A 14,981-nucleotide genomic window follows, 5' to 3' on the forward strand; every position below is an offset into this window, starting at 1 on the left:
AAGGATCATTTCCTTAAGGCACAGCCACCCTTCTTGGGCTCCCATCACTTCAAAACTCCTACTCTGCAGTGCATCCTTGACTAATCGCCTGAGTTCATTGAAATCAGCTTTCCTAAAGTCTAGCACTTTCACCCTACTAGTTACCTTACCCACTCGACGACAGTTAATTCAATTAACTGTAACTAGTTAAGAGCATTGGTGTGGAGCTGACTATAGAGGAAAGAGGGACCCAAGCTCAAATCACCAATGTCCCTCTCACAGTACTGTCACCTGCCTCATCTATCCCTTCCAATTGAGGATGGGCACACCCTTGGGTGTTCCTGGGTTAGACCTTGAAGACCAATCAGCAGGGCCGGCCCACAGTTTTTTGGGGCCCCCTGCAAGATATAGTTTTGGGGGCCCCCAATCCATCGAAAGATCAAAATTGCGGTTAATTGCTGTATAATCTCACTGAAATAAAATAGTTGGGGCTGGGCTGCATACACCTGGGCTGTGCTGCAGGGGGCGCAGGGTGGGGGCAGCATATGCTGGGGATGCCTGGGTTACCTACTTGGGGCAGGGAGGGAGTAGAGTCAGGGACTCCTCCCCTGCTCAGCTGGGAAGAGGCTCCCTGCCTGCATCAAGCCCTTTAAACATGGCCCAGGCAGCAGGGGGCAAGTGGGGCACGGCCCCTTGGCTGCGGGCCCCCTGCAGCCACAGGTTCCTCAGGATAGGATGGGCTGGCCCTGCCAATCAGGTAGCATCTGCCATGTCTTACACGCATGCCCATATCTAGGTTCTTAGCCTGTGTTCATTTATTTTAAAACCCAGACTGCACCAGGACCTGTTATGTTGAAGTGTCATTTCTATACGTTCTTAATCTCATGTGCTTCTTCCCCTAAAATGAGTATCTTGTTTTGTAATGGACTGGACCTGCTGTTAGAAAAAGGTCACCTCTGTGTACTTCACTTGCAGAGAAACAAAAGGACAGGACCCAGAGGGGCATGCTTACTGGCAGGAGATATTTATCAAAACATGGGGAAAAATGAATATATACTCTGAAATCTTGCAGTCATTTCCACAGCAGTTGTAACTGGAACATTTCCAATTTTTGGCAACATTTCACGATATAATTTTCTGAATATTTTGCATTTTCAAAATTTTAATGTATTTTCCTCTCATATTTCTTTTTGTTTTGCTTTTTGTGTTTCTTTTTCTTTTTCTTGTCATCATTGGGCACAATGGAGTGAATGTTTATTGCTGTTAGAGTTTTTATTTCCCTCTACTTTTTCATGCTTTCTTCTTTTCATTTTTCCTTTTGTTGTTTGACATTTCAAAACATATCTGATTTTAATCTCTGAGGAAAGTTGAAATAAAAATGAAACAGAGAAGCTTTTATTCTAATTATAACACTTGTTTTGTTATTTTGAAAAGCTTCCACAGCTTTTGGGAACTTCCAGAATTATATAGTTAGTGGTATAGTAATGCTATTTTGTCACATTGCCAAAATGATAAAGGTTTGAAAAAATAGCATGACAAAAGGGAAAAATTGAAAAAAGCAAGAAAGGGAAACCCAAACCATTTGCTTTTTCATGAAGTGAGAAAATGTAATAAAGGAAAAAACAGGGGTGGGGGAGAGGAAAATAAAAAATAGCAAAAATTTGAAAAGCTGAAGCTTTACTGAAAGTTTGTTTTTTTGTTTGTTTATTATTGCAAAAAAATTCAGTGGAAAATACTGATCAACTCTAATTTATTTTTATGTGCTCCATAATTTCATGAACAACATAAGACCTGGTCTACACACTGTGTTTATTTAGCTATAGCAGCACTGGTATGCTTTTGACAGTATCAATTATAGTACTACAGCGGTGTGAATGCAGTTATACCAGTATAGGTGCCTGATACCAGTTTAGCTTGTTCTCTCCTTTGTATGCCATATAAGCACATTTTTACTTGATGCATTTATAACTGTCCTGTGTTAGAAAGTTTGAATAGCTTTTTGAGTATACTGGTATACATAAAGCCATATAGTTTGTGCTGCAGTACATCTCTGGTTAGACAAGCCCTAAAGCTTCCCATAGAGAGAGCGTGTAAAACCCTTCTGTGCAGACCTTAGATATCTATTTAGTCTATTATAATCTCTAATATCCCTTGTCTGTTTTGTTTGGCTAATTGTAATCTACTCTTAATTTGTCTGAATTTAATTTTGTGTGATTTGATCTAATTTTTTTAACCTTTTTTTTTTCATTCCACACTGCTTGCGAAGGAGGTCTGTGGTAGTGATTGCCTATGCATAAATATTAGTGTCTGTAACAGGGAATAATTTATGGTGATCCTTAACCAAGGTCTGTTAAGCAATTGCCATTACTAAAAAAATAACCTTTTTGAATCCGTTATAAATCTTGACTTTTATAGCCATTATATTATGAAGCCAGTATACTGAGGACCCCTCTACACGTGCAGGTAAAGGAGAAATGGGATCTAATGCTATGCATGCATGGCAGGAGGCATGATAATGTGGATAATGCATTAGATCCCATTATGTCTTTTTGCTGGTGTAGAGGGAGCCTGATTCTGGGCTCTCAGGCTGCTGCTACTATCTCCCAACCTTGGAGGTGCTCCACTGGGATCTCCCAGTCCCAGGGGTGTGTGGTGTGCCACTGTGACTGGGAGCTCAGAGCAGCTGCTCCAACGCTGGGGGTCTATGGGGCACCCTGAAGTTGGAAGATCGCAGCAGCTGCAGTCTCCCAACTGCGAGTGCCTCATCTGAGGGGACTTTCAGCTGCAGGAGTTTGCTTCTTGCCAGTGAAGGGAGAGCCCACAGTTGGGCTCCCCCTGCACCAATAATACAACTTAAGAGGATCTAATACATGGTCCCACTGCCATGCCTCCTGCACTCCTGGGACCACCATCCTCAGCTATGGAACTTTTGGTCCCAGCAGCTATGAGGCGCTGCCAGGACTCAGAGTCTGCAGCTGCCAGGCACTGCTGGGGTGGAGAGTCTCCTCTGCTGCAGGATTCCCAGCGCTGGCTGCACATGGTGCACCCCGATGGGCTCTCAGCTGTGGTGGCAGACCCTGCTACACATGCAAATTAAAGCTGGATAGCAAACGGCTTTAAAGTTAGTAGGCATTTTCGAGGTGTAGCTGTTTTTAGGTACTTTGCACATGTACTGGGTCTCAGGTAAGTGTGCCGTTAACCAGTTAATTACATAATAACTAGTGTGTAGAGGGGACCTTAGTATCTGACAATTTTTAAAACCCCACTATTGGGGAAAAAATGTGTTGATGAGAGTAGGCAGTGGATGTACCCTGCCTGGTATGTATTATGCCAGATTCAACCACTTTACTGGAATCCTGTCCTCCTGCTTATTAATTTGTTTTCTCACTACATGATTGATTGTAAACATTTAGAACAGTGAATTGCCTTTTTATTTTATGAGAGTATCATGCTTAGCATAAAGGGACTCCAATTCCTCCAGGTTTTATCAGAATTCTAGTAAAATTGATAATCATAATTAAAAAAATAATTAAAAATATGTCAGTAACATCCATTTAAAATTAATTTATGAAAAAAAATCACACTTTTTTCTAGTTATTTGTGCAGGTAGAACTTTTAAAAATCTTAAAACTTGCTGTTCTGCAGAGGACACTGATAAGAGAACTTGTGGTTCTCATTCTGTAATCAATATTGTTGGGAATAGAATGCTAAATTGCAACAATATTTGTTCATAATACTGATAATGAAATATGAAAACTATCTATATATTGGTATGATAAAACCAACTGAAGAAGACTACAAGAAAGGAAAATTGATGGGAGAGGTTCACATAAAGAACTTGTAAGGAATTCATTTCCATCACCTTTGTGGACTTTGTGTACATAACTACACATGCCCCCCATGCATGATGCAGTTGTTACTGTGCCGTTATTTAGTACTTGTGTTAGGAAGTACTAACTGACAGCGCAGTAACAGCTGTTATTTTTAGCAGCTATGTCCATTACTTTTAGGAGCTACATCACTGTATAGACACGTTATAGCAAGGTAGTTCATTACTCCGGCGATATAGCATTGGCGCCATGGTTTGTGCTCACTGATGCTACTTTTCTGTAGCAACAAGCTACCGTCACCATAGTGTCTCGCTATGGTGACATAGTATAGTGTCACATGTAGATGTGCCTGGTGTCAAGCATTCTTAGCTGCACCTTTATGTGTCAGGGATTCTTAGTAAGTCTGTAGTAACTCGTCATTCCCCGTTATTGGAAAGTAAGTGACCAATAGAAAGTTACAGTTTAGTTGGAATCTGGCCTCTCATTGCATTCAGTATTCTTCCGCCCAATGTTTTAGTGGCTGTTAAGAGTGTACACAATCAAATTTTGTTTACATGGTTTGTCTAAAAGGATCAGGATGAATACCATGAAATACCTTGCCAATTTTAGTCCTTGCATTTTCTTTTTTAATAAATAGGTCTGGCGTGCAGATATTTATCTAGTTTCCTGGAGATGGATTCAGATTGATGTCCAGTTCATCCAAATTACTATGACACTCCTAAGTGGAGGGAGATTGTGGTCATGGGTTGAAGACTCATGTGAATTTTAAATCATATTATGCAATCATAACTTAAAGGAAAACATCCAGGTATTGTGGCAATGGTTCATTCTACCACAACAGGTCATTTAAAGGCACAGATCTGATGACAAAGGGTCTACCTGGCCACTCCAGTACATTCCAGGGATCATTTTATATGACAGCCTATGGTCCTTGTTTTATATAAATGATTTAGATGCATTTATATAGACTGAACCAACTCATTTTTTAACCATATCGTCCAACCATGTTACAGAATCGATTTTTACAAGGAAGCTCAAAATATGATCTCACCTCATGATTCTGATTTTCTGTTTGTGAACTTTTTTTTTCTGAAATAAACTGGACCAAAGCCCTAGGTTCAATTTTGAAGCATTTAAAACTCAGATCTGATTTGAATTTTTGGCTAATTATACCCAAAAAGGATGAGAATCACTGATCTAAGGAGACAAATGGGGAGGGGGGGGGAGTATAACATCCAATCAGAACAAACAGAGAATGGTGGCTAAACATGTTAGCTCTGCACAGTCTTTTAGGAGGGGACTAGCTTTATGGGAATGAAGCTTAACCAAGGTAGAAGAGAAGAGTGGAAAAGGAGTGGAGCATGGAGATGGCAGGGAGGAATGGGTGCACAGAATGTGAAGGGAAAGTGTGTTGAAAGCAAGCTCACTACTGCACAGCTGTCTGTCTAGATGCACCAATACTACAGCCCTTGTTGAGGTTGTATCTGCATCTGCTTCTGTCAGATTGAGAGTATCTTGACTTCTCCTTGAAATACTTCTTCCTAAAGATGACCTTGCTGGGTGGCAAAGACCCACTGCATGGATGCTGGTGTCCCTAGAATGTAGAGGTCAATCTGTGCTTGATCTCATGGTCAGGGGAGCTGTACCACAGACTAGTGAGGAGCTAGCAGATGTGCTTATGTAAGTCACCAGTGAATGAAAAGTGCTGTAGCAATATCATAGCAGTGATATAAGATAAGACCTGGTAGAACACCAGAGATGGAACTACACCTATAGGAGGGGAGAAAACAGGAGGCATTGCTGCCAACAGTGTTGCTTCATGAAAAGGTTCCAGTTGAACAGGATATTCGAGAGCCATGTCTATGCCACTTTGAAACAAAGAGTTTATGGAGGTAAATCTCTGGGAATTTACAACACAATCCATATGGTGACCATATGTACAGTGACAGCGGCCTGTGAGCAAGCACAGAGTGCTGTGAAAAGGGTGATTATAGAACATAGGAGACATGTACAGCATGAAGCATTGCAAACATCCAAATATCAGCTCATAGAAAAGAGAACCGCATCTGGCAAGAGGGGTGTGGATGTGTACTGGGACTTGTTGCAAGGTGTGGGAGTGGTGATGTACACCCAGTGCAACCATTGCTATGAACAGGATGCAGCAGGATATATTACACCACCTGGATGTACATAAACATGGTACAGTGCATGCTCATTGAAACGCTACATGTGCAATTAGCTGGTGGTGATACCACACATTATTAGTATGACATTATCAAGTTGATCATTGCTTGTTAGCCTATTCTGACCAGGGTGGCATTGTCATCTCAGTTTGTGGTGGCAGTACCAGATGGCTACAATTAGCCTCTGCAATGACAAAGGTATCTGTTCCAACTGCATTAGGATTTGACCAGACACAAAAATCTGATCCAGGTGTCTAATAAAGAAAAGAATATTGTTCTTGCCCCTAGTTACTAGTGAAATGTACACACCAAAAAGGATCTATTCTGTGTACTTCAGTGTCCCCTTAAAAGGGTGTACATATTTTGATCACATGCACTGTCTTTGTTAAAGCCAAAAGCAAAGCGAATTAATTAGGCTGGTGTGGTCCATATGCACTTCTAATTTCACACTCATTTGTCACATAATTAGAGGACACTTCCTTATCACCACTCAAGGCTATTTAATGTATCACTGTAGTATCTGGGTGACTATGCTATAGTTGCTTATCCTGCTTTTACCTGCTGTTGGCTATACTAAATTTTATATCAGTTCATCCCAGTATATGAGATCCACCTTGATGAATTTCTTGCTGTGCAGATGGTGGTGTACTGAACAAGGTACCCCTGTGTACCAGGACAGCAGTCTCCTCGGGATGCTAGGGCCACATGTCTTATTGGATCTAGGGTAACTCTATAGCCCAGCAACCCCTCTGTGTATGCGGGTTCACAAATTTGGTGGGAGGGGAAGAGTCAAATAACTTTTGTACCTTGAGTCCCAAGGGCTGCTCCTTATTAAGGAACAACAAAGGAAAAGGAGAGAAGTGGGAGGCAGTCCCAGAGATGAGGCCAGAAGACTAACAAGGAGAGAAAAAACTGCCAAGTCCCTACTTTCCCTGAAGGATACTGCTGTTGAGCAGGGAAAGTGGCTAGCAGTTCTTCTGTGTTGTTTCCCATCCCAGCTGCAAAAAAGTACTGAGCCTGGAACAGAACAACAGTACACAGAGGAGGGCAGCCATCACCCGATGGCTATTTGTTGCCTTTTCTTCCCACGACTAATGTAAGCAGGGAGAATGGGATGACAAGCAGAGAGGCAGAAATATCAGGAAGAAGGGAGCAGAGGGAGAACTGTGTTGGATAGAGTGCTAAAATGGGGCAACCATGAGAGGGGTGGCCAGGCCACTCATACTGAGATCCTGAGAACATCAGCATGAGGTTCCAGATCTGAGGACCAGACTTGAATCTGGTTTTGTCTGCATTGTGTACTTTTGATTCTTGAGTTTGTGAATTGGTTGCTAGTCCTTGTGTGAGAAGCCCAAAGCCCATTGCACTTCCATGCTGTACTGCTTTGAGCGGGGTGGGATACTGGGGCTCTTGGTGAAAGGGTCTGAAGAGTCTGGACATAGCATGACAGAGTCAGGTAACCCTTTAGCTCATTACATGCTCTTTGAACCACGACACATCAGCAGCAGAGCATGACTGCCTCTCCTGAGTAGAAATACCAGTAATGTGCCCATATTATAAAGGATGGCTGTCACTGATTCCCCTTCCCCACTAAGGGGACTGTGGGGGGAGGCAGTAATTGCTTGGGACCACCATTGACTGGTCTCTCACTGCCCCCTGAAGAGCTATTTCCTTCTGGAGTAGGATTTATCCCTGGCTTCTTCTGACGTGGAGACCACTGCCTTTCAGTCCCTGTCACTCCCTAGCTATCCATGGCACTTCCTTGAGGAGTTACTTTCCAGTTCAGCTTCTGAGAGAGGGCTATACTTCTTGATAGGAAAAAGAGTTGTACCCTCAAGTTCCAAGCAGTAAAATTGATAGCTTCTCTTCAATAAAGGCATTTATTGGGCACTCAGACAGAGGTGGGTCTCCCTTCAAAGGGTTAAGCCCTTTGTCCTTAAACCAGGTCACACAGTCCTGAGCGTCTCAAATTTGCTTGGCTGTTTGTTCTGCTCAGGCATCCCACTCATAGGAGACTCCCTCTTTTCTTGGCTGCTCCATCCATTGTCCTGCTTATATCTCTCTCTCCCACATACATCGTGGGTGCTACCTGCAATCCCTCCTTGTTGAAGTGTCAACATAGCAATTCAAGTCTCTGTTAATGCCAGCTGTTCATCTTGTCTCATCAAACATGTAAGCAGCTCTGAGGCTTGGCAGGGACTTTATTAGGCCTTCATTCCGCATGTACACACTAGTTAGGCACACAGCATTATTAAAACATGTGCACAGCAACAAGAGAAATTACAGTAAAACCCATAGTCTGTCACAGCAGCCTCTAGTTTCATTTCCCTTCCATTTGCAGCTGGCATTTTACTATGCACCGTTAACCATCCAGTGCCTGCTGTTGCTGCCTTGTCAGCACATTTTCTTTAATATACTCACTACTCTATACAAGTTACAGTGATGCTAATGAGCTGGCACATGACTGTTTTGTGTTGACTTAGCAGCCAATTTTTTTGCATGGTGGTTAACTCTCAAAGCGTTATTGCTAGGGCCCTAATGGAATCACGGAAGAAGTGGGCTATGCTGCGGCTCCTTTAATCTTGCAGGTTCCCCATGCACCCCCGTTTGCAGCTCATTCCTGATCAGCAGGGAAGCGAAAACCTCAGTTTTAAACATGGCACTATTTTTGTCTTCATACATAGTTTCGTTTTTGGGTACAGCTTGTACCTAAGAGACAACCCTCAGCTTGTACGTGGTTGAATTGTTGGCACAAATCAGCATGTGCATTTCTAGCTGTGGGATGTCAAGAACAAGTAGGCAGTTAGTGGTATAAGTGTGTTGATGTGCATGTGCAGTTCATTTCCCAGGTGCAAAATCTCACAACAAATAAATAAATAAAAATCAATAAAGGGTTTCAACCCTCCTAGAGGTATACTCCCTATCATTAACATTAGTTATTTTACATGTGTTCTTTGGCATAGCATGAAGCAAATTTAGGCACCATGATGTAGCATAAATGCTATGAATGAACTTGGTCTCAGTGAAAGTCAATGGTGAAACCTGCTGTTACTTCAGTAGGGCCATGTTTATGGCCATGTTTATGGTTTCATCTTACTTTTTTGAATCAGTGTGCTGATTGGTACTTAAAGGAAATGTCAGGCCAGATTAGAGCCCTTTAGACTAAAAATATTGAATGCTTCCTGGGGGATATTCTTTGCAAGAGCTGCACAGAGGTGGTACACACAGCCATTGGAGTCCCTCCCAACACTTTTATCCTCTAGGACAAGGGAGCATTGGAGAGTTTGGATGAGAATTTTAGTGGATAGATCAGCTTCCCCTAGAGCTACATTACAGAGCTACCCAGACATCTAAATAGGCCCAGAATCACAGAAAGCAGCTCATTGTTTAATGGATTTGATTGTAATTATTGCAGCTCACCGAGTCCGACAATCATACTTATGATTGTTATGGTGGAACAGAGCATGTTAAGAAATATTGCCTGTGAGCCTCTTACATATGTTTGTTAGGCACTGCTATAGCATTTAAGGGTGTGACTGGTGTGTGGGTGATATGTGAGTGAGGATAGTGTACTTAGGAGTTTCATACATATCTGCAAACACATGGGCAGTTTTCTAAGTTCTACTACTGAAGGTGAGTGCAAAGATATGTAGACTATTTTCATGCTGTAACTCACGTCCTTACTTTTCATGGCTAATAATCCTCCTCTGTGTGTTGCTCATAGCTACTTCTCTGAGGAGCTGGTTGTTGTCCAGTGTGATCATATCTGTGCTGAAAGAAGACACAAGTACTGGTGAGTCATGGTTCTAAAACCGGAGCAGGCAATTATTTCAGGTTGAGGGCCGCTTATTGAGTTTTGGTGAGCTGTCAAGGGCCGCATGGGTAGTCCCATCCCTTGACAGTTGCCCCGCCCCCTTGCCACCATCTTGGGACTGGAAGTCCCACCCCTAATCCTGGCCTTTGCCACTAGAAGTCCCTCCCCTTGCCCCCTGGAAATACTCCTTTTGGGAGTGGGGTTGCCATAGTTCCATTGTTGTTAGAGTCTGAAGGGACCTCAATAGATCATCAAATGCAACTCCCTGACCCTGGGCAGGAAAGATCACTGGGGTTAGATGACCCCAGCCAGGTGTTTGTCCAGACTCCTCTTAAAGACCCCCAAGGTTGGGGAGAACCTCCCTTGGAAGCCCATTCCAGATGTTGGCAACCCTTACTGTAAAGAAGTTATTTCTGATATCCAACCTAAATCTGCTCTCCGTCAGTTTGTGGCCATTGTTCCTGGTTACTCCAAAGGGTGTCCTGGTAAACAGCGCATCTCCTATTTCTTGCTGCCCCACCCCTGATGAATTTGTAAATGGCCACAGGTTCCCCTCTCAACCTTCTCCTGCAGAGGCTAAAGAGATCCAGAGCGGGTGTCTTCCCCTGGGGGGGTGAAGAAGGCAGCTGGGTCCAGTGCCTGGGGCTTCTCTCAAGTGCTGTGCATCCCCGGTGGCTAAGGTAGCTGGGTCCAGCATGTGGGGCTTCCCTCCCATGTCAGGGCAGTGTGGGAGCTGCATGTGCATGGTGGGGAGTATCAGAGATACAGACTGCATGGTGGAGGCTGCCCGCACTGTACAGCATTGGCCAGAGCTGCGTCCCACCAGGCACCAGAGCCCTGAGTGCCCTGCCTGCTGCTGCTGCCACCACCTGTGGGGGTTGTGTACTATGGGGGCAATGTGGGGGGGGGGCAGGGCGGTCCCTACACCCCTCACGCTCTTTCACATCCACATGCTGAGGTCCACGCTGCTGCTGCTGCTCCCCTGGGTACAAGCTTTGCGCTGCCACCAGCCCCAGACCTGTGCTCCTGCCCAGCTGCAGCCCTGCCCTGCTACTTTCCTACTTGCTGCCCAGAGGCAACAGGAGACTGGGTTTCTAGAATTCATGATGCTCCAGATGAATATTCTGATGTCACTCCTTACTGATGTGGAATGCTTTGGAACAATTTTGAAACTAAAGTACCCGAGTTTCAAAATGAGATTGGACCTATCAGTTGAATGCATGTAGTTACCCAGGCACTATCTGCCTAAGAAAAAAGATGATAATTGCAAAAGAAAGCATTTCCATGCTATATATGATAGGCAGGTTTTTTAACTAATGAAGTGAGATCTTCATGTATTTTCTGTAAGCTTCTGTATGGGGAAGTGAATCAATGAGTGTCAGTAGTGGTAAACAGTTCTTTAATGGGTGCAAGACTATCCAACTTGGACAGTATAAGGTAATGTATGTAATATTCCCCCCCCCACAACCATCACCATTATTTTGGTGAGAGGCTGAATAAACCAAATATATGAAAAGATTAAAGGTCTTGGTAACATGATTCATGGCTTATGAGGAAAGAGTTGATGGAACTAGGATTATTTAGTCTGAAAAAGAAAAGACTGAAGGGGAATTTGATAACAGTTTTCCATGAACACTTGAAGGAAGATTATACAGAGGATGGTAATAGATTATCTTCTGTGGCCACAGAAGGCAGAACAAGGAGCAAAGGTATTTAACTGTAACAAGGAAAACTGTTTAGGTTCCATATTAGGAAGAACTTTCTCACTAAGAGGGTAGTTGAGCACTGGAATATTCCACCTGGAAAGGTTGTGGAATCTGCATCTTTGGAAGATTTTGAGAGTAGGGAGGACAAACACTTGCCTAGGGTGGTTCAGTAAGAGATAAACTTGTCTTAAGCAAGGGAGCTTGGACCAAATGACCAGCTGAGGTCCCTTCCACCCATATTCTGTCAATCTAGGTCTTTGACACTGTTTCTGCATGAAATATATGGCTGTTGCCTTTTGTTGAAGGAAACAACAAGCCCCTGCCCAATTACTACGTCTCATATTTTCTGTTATTTATAGGCCTGATATGATCATGAGAATCTAAATATTTTGTACTTTGCATTAGCTATGTACAGAGTACGTATGTCATATGTCATGTTCATAGAATCATGTGAGTACTCAGAATATGTTACTGGGCCTTGCACTGTTAGGAGCACCCTGTGCTCAGTTAATTATCCTTTCATGTAGGATCATCATTCATCCTTAGTTAAGTAGCTAATGCATACTCAGTGCTTTAAAGGTGCAAAGTGCTTTATAAAGGCTGATTATTGCTATCCTGCACAAATTGTTCTTGGACCAACATTTGAAGTACACTTAACATTAATTATTTTAATGATGATTACTGTTAATTATATATGTGATGCCCCACACTGTGCAAAGAAGTTTGCAAAACAAATGCAAGGACATGGCCTCTGCCCCAATGAGCTTGCAGTCTAATTTCAATCATGTCACAATGAGTCAGAGTAAAACCTTTGGGGAATAAAAGGATGAGGGTTCTTGTAATAAGAACATACATTTAAGTAAGCTTAGTATTTCTGATATGTAAATTAGTTCACTTGTAATAAGTTCAAAGTAATACATCTTTAGCAAGTGTACAGTAGAGTAGGAAAGAATGATTTGAGAAACAAGGCATGGCACTTACTCCAGTGTAGATGGGCAGCATGGAAAATAATGCAGTTTATTAGCAAAGTCACTGTTAGAGCACATAGAACAAGCAGAGGGAAACAAAGGCCATTGTATGGTCTGTAGCAATAGTGTAGGGGCTTGTACTATTGAATTAACTGCTGACCACATGTCCTGCCCACATTTGGTACTAGGTTTGAATGAGCCTTCGATTTGGCTCAGATAACTCATCGACATGATCCCCTGGGAAACCCAGTTGAGGGAGAGAAGAGTCCAGGAGAACTGGCTGTACTTCGAAGAAATCTTACTGAAAGTTCAAGTACAAACCATCCTGATGTGCAGGAACACTAACAAGTATGGTAGAAGACAAAGGTTGGCTTATCAGGGAACTCTTCAGTAAACTAAATCACAAAAAGGGAGCTTATAAGAAGTGGAAACTTGGACAAACAACTAGGGAAGAGTATAAAACTATTGCTTGGGCATGCAGGGATGAAGGCAGGAAGGCCAAAGCACAACTGGAGTTGCAGCTAACAAGGGATGTGAAGGGTAACAAGAAGGGCTTCTATAGGTATTTCAGTAACAAAAAGAAGATCAGGGAAAGTGTTGGTCCTTTACTGAATGGGGGAGGCAATATTGTGACAGAAAATACAGACAAGGCTGAAGTGCTCAATGCCTTTTTCACTTCAGTCTTCACAGACAAAGTCAGCTCCCAGACTACTGCACCTGGCAGCACAGCTTGTGAAGGAGGTGAGCAGCCAACAGTGGTAAAAGAACAGTTAGAGACTATTTAGAAAAGCTGGACATATTCAAGTCCATGGGGTGGGACAGGATGTACCTGGGGGTACTGTGGGAGTTGGCTGATATAACTGCAGAGCAACTGCCCATCATCTTTGAAAACTCATGGTGATCAGGAGAGGTTCTGTATGATTGGAAAAGGGCAAACATAGTTCCCATATTTAAGAAAGGGAAAAAGGGGAAGCCAGGGAACTACAGACTGGTCAGCCTCACCTCAGTCCCTGGAAAAATTATAGAGCAGAATCTGCTTGCAAATCCTCAGGGAATCCATTTCTAAGCGCTTGTAGAAGAAGGTTATTAGGAACAGTCAGCATGGATTCATCAAGGGCAAGTCACGCCTGACAAACCTGATGCCTTTTATGAGAAGATGACTGGCTCTGTGGGTGTGGGAGACCAGTGGATGTGGTATACCTTGATTTTATCAAGGATTTTGATATGATCTCCCACACCATTCTCGCAGGCAAGCTAAGGAAGTACAGGCTGGATGAATGGACTGCAAGGTGGATAGAAAACTGGCTGGAGCATCAGGCTTAGAGGGTAGTAATCAATAACTCAATATCTAGTTGGTAGTCAGTATCAAGTGAAATGCCCCAGGGGTCAGTCCTGGGGGTGGTTTCATTCCATATCTTCATCAGTGACCTGGACAATGGTATAGAGTGCACCCTCAGTAAGTTTGTGGATGACACCAACCTGCAGGGAGTAGGAGACATGCTGGAGGGTAGGGCTAGGATTCAGAATGACCTAGAAAAATTGGAGGATTGATCAAAAAGAAATCTCATGAGGCTCAACAAAGGAAAAGTGCAAAGTCCTGCACTTAGGATGGAACATGCACCAGTACAGGTTGGGGGCTGACTGGCTGGGCAGCAGCTCTGTAGAAAAGGACCTAGGGGTGACTGTGGACAATAAGTGGAATATGAACCAACAGTGTGCCCTTGTTGCCAAGAAGGTTAATGGCATACTGGGTTGCACTTGTAGGAGTGTTGCAAGCAGGTCAAGGAACAATGGTCTCAAGTTGCAGCAAGGGAAGTTTAGGTTAGATATTAGGAAGAATTTTCTCACTAGGAGGGTAGTAAAACACTGAAACAGGCTACCCAGAGAGGTTGTGGACTCTTCATCTTTTGAGATTTTAAAGACCTGGATGTCACAACCCAAGGGTGTGATTTTGTTTGTGTGTGCTTTGGCACTGCTAAATTATTTCCCGCCCCTAGGAGCTTTCTTTGCAGGGTGCATTTCTCAGTTGCAAAGAGAAATGCACGGTGCAAAGGAATTCCCGCCATTCGCATGCAAATTTGTGTCCCACTATTGGCCAGTTCTAAATTATTCCCACGTGGCGGCTAGCGGTTGGCTTGCTAGCTGTATAAGAGGCTTGAGCGGTTTCCGCCCTAGTTGGAGAACTCCGAGGAGAACCCCGCAAGGGAGGACTCCACAACTATCAGGAGGAGGAGAACTTCACGTCTTGTGAAGATCTCTAAGCGCTGCGGAGCCTATCGGACCCAGCGTGTACCTTAAGAAGGCTACTTCTTTTCTGTCTGTAACCGCAACCCAAGCAAGTTTTCCTGCCTGCACCGCGACCATCTTCGGTGTAAGTAAAATAATCTTTAATCAACCGCTAAGCGTCCGTGCCTAATTCTAGGCCACCGGCCTGCATTCCCCGACCCGGCGTGTCCGGGCTGCTGGCCACCGCCTGCCACGCGCCCCTGAGGGCCTCGGAC

Source organism: Alligator sinensis, unplaced genomic scaffold, assembly GCF_000455745.1.
Source record: "Alligator sinensis unplaced genomic scaffold, ASM45574v1 scaffold47_2, whole genome shotgun sequence".
Lineage (NCBI taxonomy): Eukaryota > Metazoa > Chordata > Crocodylia > Alligatoridae > Alligator > Alligator sinensis.